Below are 20244 nucleotides of genomic sequence, written 5' to 3' on the forward strand. Positions count from 1 at the left end.
ACTGCTACGCATCCGAGGCCAACATACAAAATCACATACTGCGGCCGTTGAATATGTGCCAGAGATTCGTCAATACACATCTGGCAGCCCGGATATCCCATATCGCGCAGATTCTGCCCATCACTGCGACAATGGCAGCCTGATAACAGGTGGCTTTCGGGTAATTAGTATGTACTGGACACATCTTCAGAATCCAGTATGAAGCTCTCATGTTACCGAAGCGGGTTGGTCGCCTCGATGTGGTTAATGTAAGAGGCCGGACTACGGCACTTTACACCAATACTATGCTCCGGTCGTGGAAAAGCCAAAATGCTCGTTTTACTGGGATGTTGACCACCGAGTTCGCACCTGTTTCGAGACGCCCACCGACTTCTTTGGCACACATCCCACCTCCGATGTCACATATCAGCCGTTTCTTTTTGGAGTACAGCTACATATGCACCGAGCTCCACAGGACCAGGAAGACGACCACCCACGACATCTAACGTCTTCTCCGAAGGTCCCCACCACGAAACCCCGTCGAAACACGCCACCCCCAGGTTTCATGGCCTACAGTTTGGAAAAAGATCCACCAACCATATCACGCCACTGACACCACCGCGACGTGGTACCTTCTCGTCAACGGCAAGTATACTACAAGACAATCTGCATCGCGTCGCGCTGGTGGACTCATCCCTGTGCCTCAAGTCCAATGTCAAAGATACAGATTTACATCGTTTTGAGTGTGGGCCAGCAGCAGATGTCTGGAACCTCGTACAGAAGATTGTGGCTTTCTACTTCCGAGTACCACCACATCACGTTTCTCCTACCATGATGATACATCCCCTATGGAAAAGGAGAATGAATGGCCATGGATAATTCTGTGGACGGACGTAGCCCATTTACATCTCCAAGGACGTGTCAGTACGTAGAATTGCAGAATACGTGCAACATAAAATCCGCACGCATATTAACCTGTACCATTTCATTCTGCAAAGTTGTCTGTGTCGTGCATGTTGACGGTGTCTTTTGTCGCAGGGTCAAAATTGTTTTCAAAATGAGTCCAGCGGGTCCTTTTAACTGTCTCGTCGCAGGTAAAGGCCATCAGAGTATTTTGCGCACCAACATCATTCCAACCCTTCGACAGCGTGGATGTGTGAGTAGGATCATTTTTGTGGAAGAGGGCGCTCTTTCGCACATTGCACAGCCAGTGAGGTGACTGCTGCAGAGGCTTTTCGGAAATGCCGTCTTTTTCCTACAGCCTTGCTGTATGGATCAACTGATCTTAATCCGTGTGACTTTTGACTTTGGGGTTATCTGAAAGATGTGATCAGTATTCCAGTAACGAACGTAGTCGAATTGAAGGCACGCATTGAACAAGGCGTTCTTAACGTGACCCCAAATGCACTCCGATGTGTTGTGCAAAACGCTGTTTCTTGATTTCATTTTGTGGCAGAAAATAGTAGACAGCATGTTGAACATGTCTTGCACCAGTCACGCGACAGATGGGAACCGATTTCATTTCGCATTTTATGCGGTTTTTGGCCCCAGGACAATTAAAAACCGACGTTATTTTGCTTGTTTTGCTATTTTTGACCCCAGGACAATTTAGAACCGATTTTTCCCATCCGATGTGGTACGACCTTGCAGTGACAGGTGGGTTTACGTAAGTAACAGTGCCACAATTGTTGACTGCCGAACTTGTGCGGTCATGCACTCTGAATAGTATGTGCAGCTCCAACCTTAGACGTCGTGTTGCGATTCATCTGTCATTGGTAGCCGATCCCATTTACGTTAAGACGCTTACGCACCGTCTATTGGTAAAATTTACGTTAAATTCTTTTTTTTTTTCGTTATGTTTCCACCTCTGTCAATAACAAGTTGTTTAAATTTGACGTCGTTCTGAGCAGTGATTTTCTTTCTAATGCGTTTTGAAACTTGAACTTCAGTCATGGACACCACGTACAAGATGGGAATTATACGGGGAACATTCGCGGGACCGTGTCTAGTAGAACAATGTGGTATCACAATTAAACCTGCGCTTGAGGACAGACATACTTTTCAGTTATGAATATAATTTTAATTCGGAATAATGTATTCCACTTACAAATTCTCAGTTGCAAAGGCCATCTAAGAAGTGCAGTAGCTCAAAAGAAAAACGTCATTTGCATGCTACAAATTAAGTTTTTTTGTTTAAATTGTGCAACCTGACACGTTCACCGTAGTTACAAGGCATCTTCAGTGTGTGTCCAGGCATATTAAAGGATTTTTTTATTTGCACATATAGGCTATAGTTTTCACATATAGGTGATAGATTTAAAACACTTCTTTGAAGTTTTTATAATGAAATGAGAAAGTACTTACAGATCAGCTTCTAGTTAAATAGAGAAGATATGTTTACAGTCGCTTAGATGAACAACTGCTCATAGCTCCTCAGGTAAGCGTTTTAGAGTCCATATTTACTGGACAGTCCTTGTTTTAATAAAAAAATGGTTCAAATGGCTCTAAGCACTATGGGACTTAACACTTGAGGTCATCAGTCCCCTAGAACTTAGAACAACTTAAACCTAACTAACCTAAGGACATCACACACAGGCCCGAGGCAGGATTCGAACCTGCGACCGTAGCGGTCGTGCGGTTCGAGACTGAAGCGCCTAGAACCGCTCGGTCACTGCTGCCGGCCTTGTTTTAATCCACACTCTCACCTCTGAAAGTTACTCACCCTACAATATTACTAACAACAGTAACAGTAAGTATATTCTACTGTCAGGCGTATCAGAACGATTTTCGCTTATAACTTTCAACTCGTTCGTTCACGTTACAGGGACCCTTACCTCAAAGTGATACATTTATCCTTCTCCATCACCCTACAGGGTGGTCCATTGATAGTGACCGGGCCAAATATTTCAAGAAATAAGCATAAAACGAAAACACTACAAAGAACGAAACTCATCTAGTTTGAAGGGGGAAACCAGATGGCGTTATGGTTGGCCCTCTAGATGGCGGTGCCATAGGTCAAACGGATGTCAACTGCATTTTTTAAAATAGGAATCCCCATTTTTATTACATATTCGTGTAGTACGTGAACAAATATGAATGTTTTAGTTGGAGCACTTTTTTCGCTTTGTGATAGATGGCGCTGTAATAGTCACAAACGTATAAGTACGTGGTATCACGTAACATTCCGCCAGTGCAGACGGTATTTGCTTCGTGATACATAACCCGTGTTAAAATGGACCGTTTACCAATCACGGAAAAGGTCGATATCGTGTTGATGTATGGCTATTGTGATCAAAATGCCCGACAGGCGTGCGCTACGTATGCTGCTCGGTATCCTGGACGACGTCATCCAAGTGTCCGGACCGTTCGCCGGATAGTTACGTTATTTAAGGGAACAGGAAGTGTTCAGCCACATGTGAAACGTCAACCTTGACCTGCAACAAATGATGATGCTCAGGCAGGTATTTTAGCTGCTGTCGCGCCTAATCCGCACATCAGTAGCAGATAAATTGGGCGAGAATCGGGAATCTGAAAAACGGCGGTGTTGAGAATGCTATATCAACATCGATTGCACCCGTACCATATTTCTATGCACCAGGAATTGCATGGCGACGACTTTGAACGTCATGTGCAGTTTTGCCATTGGACACAAGAGAAATTACGGGACGATGACAGATTTTTTGCACGCGTTCTGTTTAGCGACGAAGTGTCATTCACCAACAGCGGTAACGTAAACAGGCATAATATGCACTATTGGGCAACGGGAAATCCACGATGGCTGCGACAAGTGGAACATCAGCGACCTTGGCGGGTTAATGTATGGTGCGGCGTTATGGGAGGAAGGATAATTGGCCCCCATTTTATCGATGGCAATCTAAATGGTGCAATGTGTGCTGATTTCCTACGTAATGTTCTACCGACGTTACTACAAGATGTTTCACTGCATGACAGAATGGCGATGTACACTCCTGGAAATTGAAATAAGAACACCGTAAATTCATTGTCCCAGGAAGGGGAAACTTTATTGACACATTCCTGGGGTCAGATACATCACATGATCACACTGACAGAACCACAGGCACATAGACACAGGCAACAGAGCATGCACAATGTCGGCACTAGTACAGTGTATATCCACCTTTCGCAGCAATGCAGGCTGCTATTCTCCCATGGAAACGATCGTAGAGATGCTGGATGTAATCCTGTGGAACGGCTTGCCATGCCATTTCCACCTGGCGCTTCAGTTGGACCAGCGTTCGTGCTGGACGTGCAGACCGCGAGAGACGACGCTTCATCCAGTCCCAAACATGCTCAATGGGGGACAGATCCGGAGATCTTGGTGGCCAGGGTAGTTGACTTACACCTTCTAGAGCACGTTGGGTGGCACGGGATACATGCGGACGTGCATTGTCCTGTTGGAACAGCAAGTTCCCTTGCCGGTCTAGGAATGGTAGAACGATGGGTTCGATGACGGTTTGGACGTACCGTGCACTATTCAGTGTCCCCTCGACGATCACCAGAGGTGTACGGCCAGTGTAGAAGATCGCTCCCCACACCATGATGCCGGGTGTTGGCCCTGTGTGCCTCGGTCGTATGCAGTCCTGATTGTGGCGCTCACCTGCACGGCGCCAAACACGCATACGACCATCATTGGCACCAAGGCAGAAGCGACTCTCATCGCTGAAGACGACACGTCTCCATTCGTCCCTCCATTCACGCCTGTCGCGACACCACTGGAGGCGGGCTGCACGATGTTGGGGCGTGAGCGGAAGACGGCCTAACGGTGTGCGGGACCGTAGCCCAGCTTCATGGAGACGGTTGCGAATGGTCCTCGTCGATAGCCCAGGAGCAACAGTGTCCCTAATTTGCTGGGAAGTGGCGGTGCGGTCCCCTACGGCACTGCGTAGGATCCTACGGTCTTGGCGTGCATCCGTGCGTCGCTGCGGTCCGGTCCCAGGTCGACGGGCACGTGCACCTTCCGCCGACCACTGGCGACAACATCGATGTACTGTGGAGACCTCACGCCCCACGTGTTGAGCAATTCGGCGGTACGTCCACCCGGCCTCCCGCATGCCCACTATACGCCCTCGCTCAAAGTCCGTCAACTGCACATACGGTTCACGTCCACGCTGTCGCGGCATGCTACCAGTGTTAAAGCCTGCGATGGAGCTCCGTATGCCACGGCAAACTGGCTGACACAGACGGCGGCGGTGCACAAATGCTGCGCAGCTAGCGCCATTCGACGGCCAACACCGCGGTTCCTGGTGTGTCCGCTGTGCCGTGCGTGTGATCATTGCTTGTACAGCCCTCTCGCAGTGTCCGGAGCAAGTATGGTGGGTCTGACACACCGGTGTCAATGTGTTCTTTTTTCCATTTCCAGGAGTGTATTTCCAACATGATGGATGCCCGGCACATGGCTCGCGTGCGGTTGAAGCGGTATTGAATAGCATATTTGATGACAGGTCAATTGGTCGTCGAATCACCATATCATGGCCCGCACATTCACCGGATCTGACGTCCCCGGATTTCTTTCTGTGAGGAAAGTTGACGGATATTTGCTATCGTGATCCACCGACAACGGCTGAAAACATGAGTCAGCGCATTGTCAATGCATGTGCGAACATTACGGAAGGCGAAATACTCGCTGTTCATAGGAATGTCGTTACACCTATTGCCAAATTCATTGAGAGTGACGGACATAATTTTGAGCACTTATTGTATTAATGTGGTATTTACAGGTAATCACGCTGTAACAGCATGAGTTCTCAGAAATGATAAGTTCAGGGAGGTAAATGAATCACATTGGAACAACCGAAATAAAATTTTCAAACGCACCTACGTTCTGGAATTTAATTTAAAAAACCTACCTGTTACCATATGTTCGTCTAAAATTGTGAGCCATATGTTTGTAATTATTACAGCTCCATCTATCAAAAAGCGAGAAAGTGGTCCAGCTAAAACATTCATATTTCTTTACGTACTACACGAATATGTAATAAAACATGAGTGTTCCTATTTTAAAAACCGCAATTGATATCCGTTTGACCTATGGCAGCGCCATCTAGTGGGCCAACCATAGCGCCATCTGGTTTCCCCCTTCAAGCTAGACAAGTTTCGTTCTTTCTAGTTTTTTCGTTTGATCCTTATTTCGTGAGGTGTTTGGCGCGATCACGATCAATGGACCACCCTGTATGCAGTTTGTAACATCATCACGGAATTACTCTGTACATATAAAGAGTACATTTAAAGGCGCCGGCCTGTACATATAAAGAGTACATTTAAAGGCGCCGGCACCTATAACTGACGCTCTGCAGCGTCGTTGGATGACGTTGCCGGACATGGGTCCTTATGTAAAACTTGAGCTATTAAGTCCCCTCTACAATATCTAGAAGTGTGAGAGACACTCTGTATATACAGCTGCTCCGAAAATGACCAAGACCAGAAACTTGTTGAATGGAACAGTGTTTGAGACAGTTATTGTCGCTTCATTTCACAGCGAATGCTAAGTCGAAATAAATATTTATTTTGTTTCTGTAGAATAAATAGTACAGAAAATGGAAAATGGATTTGAGAAATAATATACAACAAGGAAAAGCCAGCTCTAAGGTTAATGGTGTTTTTCGAGTCGCCCTTTGCCAATATCGGTGCTTTCTCCTGGACAGTGACAGTTACCAGTGACTCCTACACGCGTCGAATTTGCAACGAATGAAAGTCCGAAAAGTGGAAGCTGATTTCCCTTAATTCATGCAAATTTCGTGTGTGACCATGTAAGCAAAATCCCTCCTACACTAAATTGGTTTCTAGGAGAAAGCACGCGTCACTCCACTGGTTCACCGCATCGTAGGAAGCGAAAGCGGGCACGCTCTGTTATGTTAATGGATATCTGCGTCGGCAGGGCGCCAGCGCCACCTTTCTCTCTGAGGAGAAGAGGAGAAAAGGGAAGGCATGTCGCCGACTCGCTGTTCACGACTTCCATTACGAGTCTTATAATTTGCCGGCCCGTTACCACGGGTCTTAATTAAACGTTGCGGCCGCGGCGTGGAGAGCAGGTTACGCAAAACGTAACGCCGCCTGCCGTTAGCTGGCGGCCCACGCCGCGGCCGGAGCGCCGTTTCCGTAGGGACAAAGCTACGTCCGTATTGTGGCCGGGGTCTAGATGCGTATCTGCGCTGCTAGCCTTGGAGAACTCTTGCGCAGTCCTACTTCCGTAAAGCTGCTGCCGTGGAACAATGGAGTTCCGAGTGGCTCGCCGGCACCAATCACGATAACCGGAGCCAATCCAGTTCCACAAGCTCCGCGGCATTCCCGGGAGGTGTTCCACTGTAAACTCTCACATTTTGCACATAAATGCACCTTACACCGAAATAAACTTGAAACATGAGGTCGCGTGCATATTATCGAAGCTAATAATAAATTTAACAACCTTCAACATCGCAGCGCGTCAGCAATCGTTGGTTAATATATTAAAAAACTAAAAACCTACCTCGATTGCGAAAAACCTCACTCGGTGTTTTTTTCGCAATCGAGGCGGGTTTCTAGTTTTTTAATATACTAATAATACATCTTTAAAAACGTAGCGACTGCCTGTCTTCGAACACGCTAGCTTCTAAAAGTACTTTACGAATTACCATGGGGTTTTCTCAGGTAAATTGAGCGACTTTTGTGGCACAGTACAACCTTTAGATCAAAATCGGATCACGGAAAAAAGACATTGCGACTTAAACTTTTAATAAAACCTTCTTGTCTGTTATGTGAACACACGTAAACTTTTTTTTTTTATTTTTACTTTATTAAGTTTCGATTTCCCCCAAAGGGGGCGGGCTGGTAGCATCTTAGTACGCCACTCTTCATCCTATAGAATTTGTTTTAAATACACTCCTGGAAATGGAAAAAAGAACACATTGACACCGGTGTGTCAGACCCACCATACTTGCTCCGGACACTGCGAGAGGGCTGTACAAGCAATGATCACACTCACGGCACAGCGGACACACCAGGAACCGCGGTGTTGGCCGTCGAATGGCGCTAGTTGCGCAGCATTTGTGCACCGCCGCCGTCAGTGTCAGCCAGTTTGCCGTGGCATACGGAGCTGAGCTCCATCGCAGTCTTTAACACTGGTAGCATGCCGCGACAGCGTGGACGTGAACCGTATGTGCAGTTGACGGACATAGAGTTGAGGAAGACAGAGGAGGGGAATGCACAAGGACTTGGGCGGGGGGGAGAAGGGAGGCAGGGAGAGGTTAAGTGGGGAAAAAAACAGGATGAAAGTGGGGGAAGAGGGAGCCTGGGGAAAGGACAGAGGAAAGGAGGGGGAGATGAGGATCAGAGTTGAGAGGAGGAATAAATTGAGGGAGAGGAGGCATCACCCAGGAGGGGGAGGTGACGGAAGCCACCTTGTGAAAGGAGATGAAGGGTGTAGAGATGGAGGGTACTGGCGACACAACAGAGAAGGCATGGCAGAGAGTGGGGGTTGAGAGGAGCAACTAGGGGATGAGGGGGATCAAGGGGGCAGGAGGTGTAGAGTATGCAGATATGTTCGAGGAATAGGAGCAGATGGGGGAAAGGAATCAGTTCGTTGAGGATCCGCGTGGGGAACGGGAGGCATATACGAAGGAGAGGCGGAGTGCATGACGTTCGAGGATCTGGAAGGACTTATAGAATTTGGAGGGGCGGGGGGGGGGGGGGGGGGGGCGGATATCCAGGCGGGTCTGGCGTAACAGAGGATGGGACAGATGAAAGATTTGTACACACGCAAATTCCATGTGACACCATATAAGCAAAATCTCCCCCTACACGAAGTTGGTTTCTAGGAGAAAGCAAGCGTCATTCGACTGGTTCACTGTATCCGAAAGAACAGACACTATACAGGTACATTCGTATAATCTGACGGGCCTAGTTGGGCAATGATAGCTGGGCAATGAATCCACCTTCTTCAGTTCGAATGGACAAACACGTCCGATCTCCTGTGGGAATCTCTGAAGAGTGAATATCGAGGAAATGGACAGGGGATGCGGATATGTGGCGCTCGGTGGGAGTGTGGATCGACCGTAAGCTGAGCGGAGATAGCCCCTTCAGTTGCGATTACACAGTGTCACGAATGGCGCATGGTTACACCTCCTGCCTAATAAGCAGGATATCCCGTGGTTATACCTCCTGCCTAATAAGCAGGAGATCCCGGGCTGCAATCACGGTCCAGTACACATTTTCACTCGTCGTCGCCGATTCCGCGTAATGCCCAAATGTAGCTGACAGCAGTGATCCCTCCCGTTCCCTTTCTTTTCTTCCCCTCCCCACCTTCAATTTACATGTAATTTCTTGTCTGTCGGACTGTCTGTCCATCTGCAGGAACACTTTAATCTCGAAATGTACTAGATGGATTTTTATAAGTTATCCACAGGTAACTTCAGCGTAGCTAGTAGCATCATACAGGCTATTTTTCATTGAAATCGGATGACAAAAAATATTCATACATATTTATTGTCGGACACCGTATAATATTCATGCTTCAGCCCCTATAATTTCATGAAGTTCCGATAAGTGGTGGCGCTATCGGTAGCCTTCAAACTGGCGTCTATAGTGGAGGTGCGTTCCAGGCAGAGAGCTGTCATTAAGTTTGTTTTCGTGGAAAATCAGAGCATCACATATTTTCACAGGCATTTGTAACAAATCTACGGAGACGCGGTAGTGAAAAAAATTTGGTGAGTCGTTGGGAGAGGTGCCTGTCATCATCGGAAAGACGTCGCGCAGACCTGTCCTGTCTCCCGCGTGCAGGCCGGCCGCACACAGCTGTGACTCCTGCAGGGTTGAAACGTGCGAACACTCTCACTAGAGGTGATTGACGGATCACTGTCAAACACTTCGCTGCACAACAGGACATCTCTGTTGGTAGTGCTGACACACACATCCACCAGCTCGAATACTCAAAAGGTATGCACAGTGGGTTTCTCCACACCAACAGAAGACGAGGAAGAGTGACGAAGGACCATCTGTGCGGAATTGCTTGCGTGTTACGATGCTCACCGAGACAACTTTTTGTTGAATATCGTCATAGGCGACGAACAATCGGTTTATAACTTCAAATTGTAAACAAAACGGCACTTCATAGAATGGCACCACACCCCCTCTCCTCTGAAGAAAGTTGAAAGCCACACCCTCAGCCGGTAACGTCATGGCGACCGTCTTCTGGGATTCTGGAGGGGTTATTCTGTTTGATGTCTTCCCTCATGGTGCAACGATCAGCGCAGACATTTGTTGTGCTACCCTAAGAAAATTGAGGAAACAACTTCAGTGGGCCACAAAAGCACAAATGACCTCCTTGTCCATGGCAACTCAAGGCCTCACACAAGTCTACACACCTAAGAGGCGATCATAAAACTTCATTGGACTGTTCCATCCACCACCCGGATCTCCCACCTTCCAAATTCCATCTTTTTGGCACAATGAAAGATCCATTCAGCGAAAAGCAGTACATCGATGATAGGGAGTTTATTGACGCAGGAAGACGTTGCCTATGACGTCAACCAGTAAAGAGGTACCATGCAGGCATACAGGCCTTCTCAGTAAGCAAGGATAAGGCCCTCGTAATGATTTTAGATTATATTGAAAAGTAGATTTTTATAGCCAAAACTGTGGGAATTAATGTACTCTATTGAAACCTCGAATAAATCCAATTTGATTTCAGAAAAAAAATGTAGTATCACTTAACTGATGCCCCTCGTATTTATATTCCACATCTCGTGCAAAACCTTTGGACCGATTTAAACACAGCATTCCGCAATTCCTTCACAGAAGTAGACGAAGTAAATATTCTAGAATTCGAATCAAGAACAGCTGCCAACATCAGTAACTTACAAGTACATATCCTCGGAGCAGGGAAGCAACTTAAATCACTTAATAAAAGCAAGTCTTCCGATCCAGACTGTGTACTAATGCTGATGAAATAGCTCGATACTTAATCATATACAACCGCTCGCTCGACGAAAGATCCATAAACAAATATTGGAAAGATGCGCAGGTCACACCCATATTCAACAAAGGTGGCAGGAGTAATCCACTTTTACAGGTCCATATCATTTACGTCGATATGCAGCAGGAGTTTGGAACATATATTGTGTTCGAATATTATGAATTAGCTCGAAGAGAACTGTCTATTAACACACAGTCAACATGAATTTAGAAAATAATGTTCTTGTGAAACGCGACTAGCTTTTTACGCACACGAAGTGTTGAGTGCTACTGACAAGGAGTTTCAAATTGATTCCGCGTTTTTAGATTTCCAGAAGGCTTTTGACACTGTGCCGCACAAACGGATTGTAGTGAAATTGCGTGTTTATCGTCTCAGTTATGTGAGACTCCTGTCAGAGAGGTCACAATTCGTAGTAATTGACGGAAAGTCGTCGAGTAAGACAGAAGTGATTTCTGCCGTTCCCTTAGGTAGTGCTGTAGGCCCTCTGCTATTTCTTATCTACATAAACGAGACAATCTGAGCGGCCGTTTTAGCTTGTATGTAGATAATGCTGTTTATCGTCTAGTAAAGTCATCAGAAGTTCAACATAAATTTCAAAAGATATATGTATGGTGCGAAAATTAGCAATTGACCCTAAATAATGAAAAGTGTGAGGTCATCTTCATGAGTGCTAAAAGAAACTTCCATCAAATCTAGAGGCCGTAAATTCAACGAAGTACCTAGGAATTACAATTACGAACAACTTAAGTTCGAAAGAACATACAGAAAATATTGTGGGAAAGGCAAAGCAAACACTGCGTTTTATTGGCAGAACATTTAGATAATGTAACTGAACTACTAAAGACACTGCATACGCTAGGCTTGTGCGTCCTCTGTTGGACTAATGCTGCGCGGTGTGGGATCCTTCCTCTTGCCGGAGGTTCGAGTCCTCCCTCGGACATGGATGTGTGTGTTGTTCTTAGCATATGTTAGTTTAAATAGTGCGTAAATCTAGGGACCGATGACCTTAGCAGTTTGGTCCCTTAGAAATTCACACACACACGCACACACACACACACACACACACACACTCACACATATGTGGGATCCTTACTAGACAGGATTAATGGAGGACGTCGAGAAAGTTCCAAGAAGGGCAACATGTTTTGTATTATCGCGACATAGGGGACAGCATATCCCCGACATGATACAGGATTTGAAGTGGACATCATTAAAACAAAAGCGTTTTCCGTTACTGCGGAATCTTCTCACGAAATATCAGTCACCAACTTTGTCCTCCGAATACGAAAATATTTGGTTGACGCCGACCTAAACGAGGAGAAACGATCATCGTAACAAAATAAGATTTACCACGGAAATATATAGGGGTTCGTTTTTTTCCGCGCGTTGTTCGAGACTGGAATAATAGAGAATCATTGTGAACATGATTCGATAAACCCTCTGCCAGACACTTAAGTGTGATTTGCGGAGTATCCGTGTGTAAGTAGATGTAGATGCCAAACTTAGTACACACATCACTTACAGTTAGAAAAAATCGCTGTGGCAATAAGTACCACCTACCTATCGTCGGAAGAAAGTGTGGAGGTGGAAAAAGAGTGTAGTTCACGACGCGCAAATACCCAGATTCTTGTCATCCCGTTTGTGGGAACCAGAGCACTAAGTGACTTGCAACAAACCTTAGAATAATTACGAAACCTTTTGCGCCAGCCCCCTGCACATAGAAAGCAGAAAGGAAAAAAAGTTTACGCTTACTACATTTTCGCTGTTCGTTCACGCATCAGGCATGATGTATCAATTTGTTACTTCTTTAATGCTAACTGAATTCGTGACATTTTTCGGACAGTGTTGACATATACCACTGAATGTACATGCAAACGTATTTGTGTGTACGACGCCTTATTCAAGATATGTGGCGTCATAAACAATGAGATTCGTGCATACAGCCGCAACACGCATGACGTTTAAATTTATTATTACTAGCACCCTAAACCGATTGCTATGAAATTTCGTGTGGGTATAGCCTGAACTCTGAGGAAGAACATAGGTTGCTTTAGGAAGTGTTTAACACAATTTACTGATTAATTTGAAGAATATTACGCGAATTGAGGAAATATATTTACTCTTTGAAAAAGCTATTTACTTTTGACTTTTGAACTTTATCATATTTGCGAAAAAGTTTTCCTTGTTAGAGATATGCTACATGATATAATTCAAAGCAATGAATACAATGCTTATATGATCTTCAATGTGTTTTTTGCGTACTTCGACACCGTTTGTTGCATATTGTACACATTACATCATATATAGCTACTGTGGGCACTATCCTGTGTTTGAGAACGAGACAACTTAGTGACTTGCAACAAACTTTACTCATAAGTTGAAATCTTGACGAACTTTTTCTCAGGCCCAACTTCCATAATATGACGAAAAGAAGAATGTTTATAACTAACTACATTTTCGCTGTTCATGCACTAAAGCCATGGCATCAGACATAACATCATGAAGTTAACATTTATTGATACTAACTCTATGCGCAACGCATTTAGCACACAGTATCCACATATGCTGCTGCATGTACCTACAAAATATTATCACTGTAAGACACTTAGTTCAGGAGATACTAGGGAAGGAAGAGATGTGCAGAGAGATGGGGAGGAGGAGATGGATAGAGAAAGGGAAGAAGAGGCGATGAACAGGGTGAGGAGGAAACCGGAGATGGAAATAGAAAGGAAAGAGGAGAAAATTGAGAGAGGAGCAGGATGAGTTGGACAGAGAGTAAGAGAGGAAGGGCTGTAGAGGAGATGGACAGAGAGATGAGTGAGAAGGAGATAGATGGGGGCAGAGGAGATGGACAGAGAGAGGGGGAGGAAGGAGATGAACTAATAGCACTGAAATAAACACACACCAAGAAATACTGGATCTGGACTTAAGTCTTTTCTAATGCTCTGTTTTATTACTTTTCCTTTTTTGATTCACTGCTTCGACTCTTCATTGTGAATCAACCTTTAAACATGGGGAGGAGTTATGTAGCAATCTATTAATTTCACAAGTGATACAATCACGAGACAAAGTAATAGTAGTTACCTTGTAAGAACACATTTGTCACTCTGAAGCACAGTAGATGAAGTGGAATTGGTACGAGGTAGCCATATAATCGTTCACTGCTGACGTAAGCTAAGGCAGTGAAATGATGTGCATGTAACAGTCTGCTGTAAGGTATCAGCGCATTACGAACAGTTGCCCGATTTGTTGGCGTATCAGCGCGGACTGTTCTACGTGTATACAATGAAAGGCATACAACTCGCAGCTATGAAAATATACGGCGTGAACGCGAAGCTGGATATAGCCGTCATAGCTGCATTTATGTAATTTAATTGTCTGTTTGACAGGAGCACTCAATATTGTATTGATTTCCTGAGGCGTTTTTCCCCTCTTTTGAAGACAAGCAGTTACTTCAGCACGCCAAGAAATTAATAAAATATTTGTAGTCTAGGCCCATGTACAGGGTAGATACGTACCCGTCCCCATGAAACCCCTGCTCAGTATCAAATGTTATTATCCAGCTTAGTAACTATATTACTTTTTATCTGTTGTTGGACTGAGTTGTTGGAATCAGTTGAATTCAGGAGCCCTTAGTAACAAGTGTGTGGGTGCACGAACGATAGCACATAGGGCAGACAATGAGAAAGATTATTGGAGCATTTCAGGAAAGCTTCTGGACTGGGAAAGAGGTGCTTTTGCTTTTGGCAGTGTCAAAGAGAGGCTGCGGAGTGGAAGAAAAAAGACAAGAAAATAAATGTGCAGGATTTTCTGCTTGCACTGAAAAACCACCTACGAAGTCGATATGTAAACATGCTTCGGAACTCGGTATACTGACGGCAACAATGCAACAGGACCTTGAGGTCAGACTTTTCGACCGACGTTCGTAAACGAGTTATCGGACAGAGACTGGAATAAGTGCGCTTTAGCATGCCGTGCTTTGTTAACTCTGTTTCCAAATGCACTGAACTTTATCACATTTATGTTTTCAGATGAATGTGCGTGTGACTAAGAACAAAGATCGGGAAATTGCATCTTCCAGGAGCCACGGGGTAAAGGGTACATCTCAAATTAATCCCTTGCGCATAATGACAGAATAGCACCCACACGACGCTCACAACTTGTTATTTCTTGGTTTTATGCCGTAAAGTTTACCAGGTGCCCATTTGGATGTGTCGATTTGATCAGGGTGGCACCTTATCACCTTATTTGCAACACAACACTTCCCCCAATACATAAAGATATCTGTATCTAAATAAAACAACTTTCGACCTCCAAAATGAGGTTAACTGAACACATAAAGACGACGGTGCATACATATCTATGTAAACAGGGTTCATGAACTGTGATGAAACCTGCGCCATATCCAGAGCCGGAAATGTTTTCTTGAAAATATGCAGTCTAGCCACACTAGTGTGACCACCGCCAATGATAGACATCAACGTGCAATAACTACTCACAGACGGCAGATAGCAGCAGTAGCCGTGAAGTGTGTATAAAGCATGTCGAGGGACGTGGAAAACAGAGCAATCGTTGTCTAAAGGAAGAGACGGAGCGATGTTTATGGCGTCCAAAACAGCGTGATCATGGGCTCGCGTGTCAAAAGTGGAAGAAATTCCACAATGGCTGAGTTTGTTAACTGTTTACATGCCGTCATGATTAAAGTTTCCTGTACACGGTAAATTGGTGCTAAACACAACAGCACCAAGGCAACTATGGTGCATCTCGTGCCATAGGTGACCGGGCTGAACGACAGCTGAACAGACGCATACGAGCGATGAACCAGATGAAGCAAACAGTGGCTCCTCAACGACCGTTCCGCGAAAATTGCTGTGTCTTGGCCTCCTTCACAGGCGCCTGGTTCGTGCATCCATTCTAACTGCTGTTCATCGGCGACAAAGGATAGAATTTTGACGCCAATACCGTAACTGGACAGGAAGCCTTTTCAAACGAATCACATTTTATGCTCCATCAGACAGATGGCCATTAGAGTGCATGGCGTGAAATGTCTGAAAGCAAACGTCCTGCAACAATCGTTGGAAAGGCCAAAGCCGGGTGACGGAGCATTGTGGTCTGGGGAATGTATTAGCGGGATTCCTGGGTAATCTCGTCATTTTGGTAGGCGCAGTGGATCAACACATCTATGCATTTACTTTTGGGGACCATGTCCACCCCTACATGACGCTTGTTTTATTCTCTGCATGATTCCATCTACTAGGAGAACAATGCAACCTGTCGCACTGCTCACAGTGTATGGATGTGGTTTGAAGAGCACCAGGACGGCTCTACCGTACTCTCCTGGCCCTTAGAGACCGCGGATTTAAACCAAATAGAGAATTTCTGGGACCAACTCCATTGGGCAGTTTGCATCATGAATCCTCAACTGAAAAATCAAACATAGCTGGCCACACACTAACCTGATCATTGCACAGACTGAAATCACCCAAAAGATCAACAACAAAATGAGATTATGAAAAAAAACCGGATATGTTGCAATTGGATTTTATAATTCAGGTTGCATGAACTGTATGCTGCACCGAGAAATTTATCAGTTAGATGGCAATGATCCATACACGGATTTTCATTGGTATTAGCTAATGGTAGCCCACAAATATAGCAGTTAACTGTCTTATCATACAATGACTGAACTTTATTCATAATAAGTAGAGGAATGTTGCTGTGATAAACCACATGAACGTTTCCTGCAAGTTCAAAGAGCTTAGTGAGCAATGTTGTTGCGTGATCTTCCTCCTCATATGATATAAAATAATTACAGCACGAGTTTCATGTATGCACAAGAAGAAATGCAGGTGCATGTGGTATGTGTTGTTCTGGAAGGGAGGTATTGTTATGCAGTTGGGACCCTCCTAGCCCGCCAAAGGAGTGAGAAGGCATTCAAAGTCACCATACACTACACTACTCGCTCCTTGTGGAGAAAATTCTTGAACTTTATGAACTTACTGTCCCAGGTAGGAATCTCTGCAAGTACTGAGTTCTATGCAGAGTAATTCATTACGGACTTTTAATTTATAGCGAGAATAAAATGGGTTCAGGTACCTCAAACAGACATGCCGTGCACCAAGGTATTGGGAGGAAATAAGGCAGGAGATGTTCTCAGTCCAGCAGTAATGGTATTTTGTAGCTTGAGAGATGAGCAGCAAATCTCCATGTTCCTCATGAGGACCAACGAACTGGGAAGAGTGAAGGGGAGCAACGACTCTATGCTCAGTCTTATTATTAGAGTTGACTTTGTCCAGGCCATATACATGAACAGATATATGTAGATTCTGCCTCTCAAATTTAGCGACATCCTGGAGTTTGACTGGCCTCTTGCAAGCCAGAGGTGACCACCCACTGCAAAAGTGTTAGGAATTTTGAACATTAATCGATTCCTTTGTATTTCCTACATCCTTTCAAAAGTGTTATGTAAAGAACCTACACATAATCATATGCATGTGAAAATGGCCATATACAGGATGCATCTAGAATTTTTTCCAGAATCTCTTTAATGGTATTCAGGTGATTGGGCCTGTATACAACATTCTACAGTTTTCTTGTACTGTTCTGCAGGTGAGTTACCCAATGATAACATAGCAGTGTCATCTCAGATATTTATGGAAGATGTGTAAATATCACAATGGGAACTGCAAACTTACAGCAATTCAATGCACTGCACTTAATGGCAGTAATAGCAGACTGTATATGATCTTGTCAGCTTTCTGTTCATAAACGGGCTTAGCTCCCACCAAGAGGTGTAAGACTGGTCAGAGTTGCATGATATATTAAGAGCAGAGACAAAATTTGTTTAACAGTATATTCTGCCTCTGAGATACAATATCTGTTTACATATAGCAGGTACAAGTAATAGAAATACCTATATAATGGCATACATATTGTGTTGTAGTGTAATACTAAACATTTATATCTATTAGGAAAATAAATCAGCTAACTAGCTTTTATAAACACTGGCATTACATTGATAGCAAATAAGAAAGAAGACATTATAAAGAGAGGGTCTATAGCTAGTTAAATACATACACTACTAACCCATTATGTCTATGTGCCATGAATGAGTCTTGTAAATTATAAGCTCCATAATGAATACCCTAGTATATGTTGCAAAACTGTTGACAATGCCCATTCTGGGAGTCTCCAACATAAGCTTATTAATACGCAAGTGCAGCTATCAAAATTGTTGTCAATGCACATTGCCAGGAGTCTGTAACATACTCTCTTAATCAAGTACAGGAAACACATAAACACAGAATTATAGTCTTAGACGTGTACTGGATATACATTGATACATACTTCACACTTATCAGTCATAAGCTGCTGTCAGTCCTAAACTACTATCACTTACAAAATAATTGCTCCTCCTCTACTTCATCATCAACATCAGAAGGTACAACAAGAAGGCTACCAAGCAAAGGAGCCTTCCCACATAATTGACTCCATCACTGATATTTGGAAATTATCATGGGAGCAAAGCACTGTGACTGTAATAAGTCACCTTCCTATTTGCAAGTACCCATCAGATATTGCGATCTGTGAAAGTGTCTCTATATATTTATAGTACTGGATTCCCAAACGGCATCATGGATCTTACTTGTGACTGATGCTGTGACTTTATGCAATGCTTCTTGAATGTAGAATTCATTGTACAGCAAATCGATGAAATGGGTAAGCAAAAGGGATATGATGCATGAGCATTCCACCCATCGATGTAGTTCAATATTTTAGGCACAATATTTTACTTACTCAATTATTAACTATAATTTGGGTGTTTAGATGATAGTAACTGTAACTTAATTGGAAGTTGAATCTCCATGTTTAAATCTATTACCTTGATATTTACTCACTAAATCTTGTTGAAAGAGCCCTGCTTTCTCCAACTCAAATTCATCATATATTGTGTCTAAAATTGCATTTACTCTGCAGTGAGACAGTATGCACAACAACTGCATAATAGATTGCATTCTTCCACAATTTCGATAAACAGTGCTGATGCATTCAATTTATATGAAAAATAAAGCGAACATTATAGATGTGAAAGGATTTTTCTAATATTATTCCAATATGGCAAGAGAATTTATATGTTTGCAGAAAGTATAGCAGTTTTAAAAAAATTATCCAGAGTTATTGACATGGATGGAATTCCAAAACTTACTTACATGTCCATAGTAATCTCGCAGTGCAAGAACCCTCTAAGAGACTTCCAATGCTTATATATCTGTAGAAAGTCTGTGTTGCGTCCATAATCGCCAGTTGCAGAAGATGGGGAGTAGAGAGATGTTATATCATGATTGGCTGGCGTGTTATATCAATAAATGGTGCCTCACTCCTCTGCACATCATTGATCTAATTATATACTTTCCTTTGTAGGTAATTTTTAGGAATGTGACAGTGGAAGGTTTGACTAATGACAGGTACTTGTGGACCACTGACTGTACGATTTATTACTGAATTTAATATTCGTTCCAAGTCAGTTGGAGCACACCCAGTTTTAGAAGCATCTCATATGCCACAACATAACATTAATAACTTTAAACTGAAACTTTAAGACTATAGGGACATGACACAAACTGTGCTGTAGTGTAACACTGATATGTTAGTGGAGCTGACCAACAACAATGGAAGACCCTAACCATCTATACACTACAACAGTGCTATGACAACTGCATGCATGAAGAAAGAACCACAATTTCCAAAAGTGCTGTTAGCGAGCAAAGATTACTCTCAAATGCTGGAGGTGTCTAACCAGCGGCAGCTGCAGTTATGTAAAAAGTACTCTGCAGTCAGGCTCAGCAACAAACTGTCACAAAATATAAGAAGTATATCAATGAGGAAGTGTACAGGATCTTCATAAATGCCCAGACCTCAAAAAATAAATTTCGACTGGAAATTTATGGTAACATGAAGTTTATTTACGACATTAACTAGAAAAGAGGATAATGTTTCTGCAAAAGCCTGGTTCATGATTTTCTTTCGTTAACGTTTGTACTTCCTTTCATATTAAGTTTGTATCAACCGGCTTCTGCAAATGTTTGTTTTCCTCATTGTTTCTTCCACTTGCTGTACTTTCGATTATAAACTGGAGCATTGTAGTTGTAAAACAGATACTACTTTGATGACAGAATTTTAATTTGTTCATTGTCTTGAACCCATGCATGCAATCAGGTTGTTGCATATCGAGTAATTCCCTGAATTCCTTTGTAAAATTACTGAACTCGCCCTGAATCTCATTACAAGTATCTGTTACT

This window comes from Schistocerca gregaria, chromosome 4, assembly GCF_023897955.1.
Source record: "Schistocerca gregaria isolate iqSchGreg1 chromosome 4, iqSchGreg1.2, whole genome shotgun sequence".
In the NCBI taxonomy this organism is placed as follows: Eukaryota; Metazoa; Arthropoda; class Insecta; order Orthoptera; family Acrididae; genus Schistocerca; species Schistocerca gregaria.